Source organism: Zea mays, chromosome 5 (genome assembly GCF_902167145.1).
Source record: "Zea mays cultivar B73 chromosome 5, Zm-B73-REFERENCE-NAM-5.0, whole genome shotgun sequence".
Lineage (NCBI taxonomy): Eukaryota > Viridiplantae > Streptophyta > Magnoliopsida > Poales > Poaceae > Zea > Zea mays.
The window spans coordinates 35,672,124-35,675,599 of record NC_050100.1 but is presented as its reverse complement, the minus strand read 5'-3'; the positions used below and the strand labels follow the sequence as shown (position 1 = coordinate 35,675,599).

Genomic DNA, 3,476 nt, shown 5'->3' with positions numbered 1-3,476 from the left:
TATTACTACACTCACGAATCCAATTTGGTTAGACAACTGAGATTCACAACTAAAAAACACAGACATCCAAAGGTATTCATATCAGATAGATTTCAAGGAAAACTAAATAAATATTACCAAAACTCCATTGCCATAGCCTTACCAAAACTCTTTAGACCATTTAATAATATGATATATTAGTCACACTCTCACATGGATTTTATTCACGTGCTCCATAAACAGGTATATATATATATTGATTATAGGACTATCTGAACTCAAAACAAATGTGAAAAACTTAGCTCAGAACAGATGAAAACACCACCATTCAACACACAAAAGGGAAAAGTGTTGAACATAATAACCCTTTACAAGATCATCAGGTGCAGCGTGAACAGCAACAGCTCTACCAATGATTGAGTTTGGCCCAGTCAGTGGGGTCTAAAAAAATCATTAGTGGTGTTATTACCTGGATGTCAGTGAATTAATATTAGCAACACCTGACAGCAAAGAAACAAACTCCGTGACAAGATAGTACATGTTGAAGTACCTCTGTAATCCATTTCACATGTTTGAATCATATGCAAAATCAAATGATGTCATTTTACTCATCTATTTGAATTTTTTAACAGGGAATTATACTGTTGGAATTAAAGCAAATTTAAACCCCAAACTTGAACGGAGCATCTGCTTTTTGAACATATGAACGAACACACTACTTGAAAGAATGATCAAACCAGAATTGTAAGAAAAAATAAATCCTATTATAGACCGAGTATGGATTACAAAGGTCTAAAGAATGAACATAGACATTATGAAAACGGATGTTCCGTATACACTATGAAAAACTGCAGCGAACATAGACATTATGAAAAACTGGTACTCTGAAGCTGCAGCGAACCAAACCCTGTCAACTAAAAGCAGATGTTCTGTATACACTCCAGATTAGATGTTTGAACACAGTACTTCAATCAAAACAGATGTCACTATCACTGCTCGTGCTGCTAATTCATTGCATGATGAATCTTTGAAGCTTTTCTTATTTGACAATCTTTTCTGAAATAATCATTACTTCAGGTCCAGTTGTTTTTTCGAGCTTCTACTGCTGCTTGAAGTTTTTAACATGATTTTTCCTAGAAGATTCTGTCATCAATAGCCATTTGTTTGTTGGGAAAGAGAGGCATAATAATTATTTTACATTTTTATACAAAAATGCACATGTCATATCCTGTTTGGTGTGTGAGATAATGAAAAAGAACTAATTCATAGTAATCTGTAAGCTTGATTGCGAACAAAAATAATATGGTTGAATGTGAACATACAAGAATAATTTACACATTTCTGTATTTTTCCAGATTTCAGATGTACTTAGTGAGGCTGGTGCACCATGTGGGATAAAATCAGTCTGTCTTTATGGTGGAACTAAAAAGGAACCCCAAATATCTGCCCTTAAATCTGGAGTGGTAAGATAACTGATTTCATTTTTCTTTTCCCAGCCACAGTTCATATAATTGTACTGAATATTGAATATTGATTAAGTTATGAACTTTTGATATCGTTGCATACCAAACCATTACCATACCACTTCTTTTTTCACGGATTTCACTTAATGGAAACTCAATCTTTCTTTACTATATAGGACATGTAATGTAACTGTGTCCCCAATCAATCTTTGACAGTTAATTTGTGTAAAAACATACTGTTGGCTGACCCTGTATTCATTTTTTTGGGGTTTGTGGTTGCAGGATATAGTCATCGGAACTCCTGGTCGTATGAAAGACCTTATTGAAATGGGTGTTTGCTGTCTTAATGAGGTTTCGTTTGTGGTAAGCCAGTTGTGTCTTTTTTTGCTATTCTTGTTGTCTATGAAGTGTGGTGTGCATGGTATATATATTCTATCCAGTCACAAATATGAAGTGCTCTGAACAGCAACAGGGTCACCAAGTTCTAATTTTGAGCAAGACAGATCTCTAATTCACCAGCCCTTCGTTCTTTTTTATTTGATTTTCTAATTTTGAGCAAGTCAGACCTTTTCTGTTTGGCATGATATGCTAAACCTACATATATTGTCTGTATGAAAGGTACACCACTTGTTTTGTAGTTAAAAGTAGTTCAGTAGTTTAGGGTGTGTTTGGTTCTGTTGTCTCATGTGAGAAAAGTTGCTTTCTGCTCTGAAAAAACTGCTTTCTGCTGTGAAAAAAGAGAAATAAGGGTTCAGCACCCCTTAAATGATGGAAGATGGGTAATTTCTTTGAACTTGGTTCGCTGGCATCAATCACATCAAATATTTCTTGGGATTACTGCTGTGCTTACACTTTCATGGTTATGCTTTAATGAGTAATTATTGTGTTCCCTTTTGTTGACGTACTTATATGGTGTGATATATATTCTTACTTTTTTTTGCATAGGTTCTAGATGAAGCAGATAAGATGCTTGATTTGGGTTTCGAACCTGAAGGCAGGGCAATTTTGAGCCAAACATCATCTGGATGGGATAGCGTTTGGCAGCTCCACCTATCGATGCTACCAAAGAAAAGGGGACTCTTTGCCAGGTCGTCTTCGTTCCAAGGACACCAGCAGAGACGCGCTCCAGATCTCGCCCGTACGTCCATGAACCTGGCGGGCGAGTGAAGCGAAGGCCGGCGTACGGGTCCGGCAGCAGATGGGGGAGGGAAGGGGAGGTAGACAAGGTGGTGATGGTGCTTGGGTCGGTCGGTACCTGGGAGGCGCGGACGCTGTCCTCTCGGGAGCCGGTGAATCCGTGGGAGAAGACGACGGCGAACCTGGCTTGGTCCCGGGGCACGCCGCTCTTGCAGTAGGCGAGGTGGCGGCCGTCGCGGAGCCTGAGCCTGGGCGCTGTTGAAGTCGTGCGTGCGCTGGATCAGGCGAGGTTGAAGTCGTGTGCATAAATGGCGGAGCTGGCGAAGCGGTTGAGGCCATGGTCGTGGGGGAGGAGGTCGAGGTCGTGGGCATCCTGCAGCGCGCCGTCGCTTGGGTGTAGGCAGCAGGCGCCGTAGCTTGGGTGTAGAAGGCAGGCGCCGTACGATGGGCTGCAGAATGGGCCGCACCACTGTTGGGCCGCATACACCGCTCGAACACAGGCACTGCTATGGTGTTATTTGATTAGTGCCATACCGGCCACCCAGAGCGTCGAAACGTGACTTATAAGCGTTGGTGTCTGTTGTTTGTTACTTAGACGCATTGGTGTGTGCTATTTGTTGCTCAGACTAACGTCTCTGGTGCCGTAGTAAGATGATTTTTTGGCGCGGGGCTGTACGACCGGAGGCAGAACGGGCCAGAGGCAGAACGGCAGAACGGGTTGGAGGCAGACTACTATTGCTTACTTAATAAGTAGTAGAGATATGTTTAGTTCCATTTTGTACTGCATTTTTACAGATACTGGTGCAGCTATTGGTTTAGATGAAGTACATGATCATTTTGAACACATTATACATTGGGGATGTGATGGATTCGACGAATATGACTATGGTGATGAAA

The 3,476-nt window shown here is 41.1% G+C and overlaps 1 long non-coding RNA gene across 1 annotated transcript; it reads left to right on the top strand.

Moving 5' to 3' along the window:
* The first annotated feature begins 1,337 nt into the window (after positions 1 to 1,337).
* Positions 1,338 to 2,424, top strand: LOC103628181 (uncharacterized). The gene is made up of 3 exons (XR_002261915.1): positions 1,338 to 1,442; positions 1,725 to 1,805; positions 2,388 to 2,424. It is a non-coding gene; the product is annotated as an uncharacterized lncRNA (long non-coding RNA).
* The last annotated feature ends 1,052 nt before the right edge of the window (positions 2,425 to 3,476 follow it).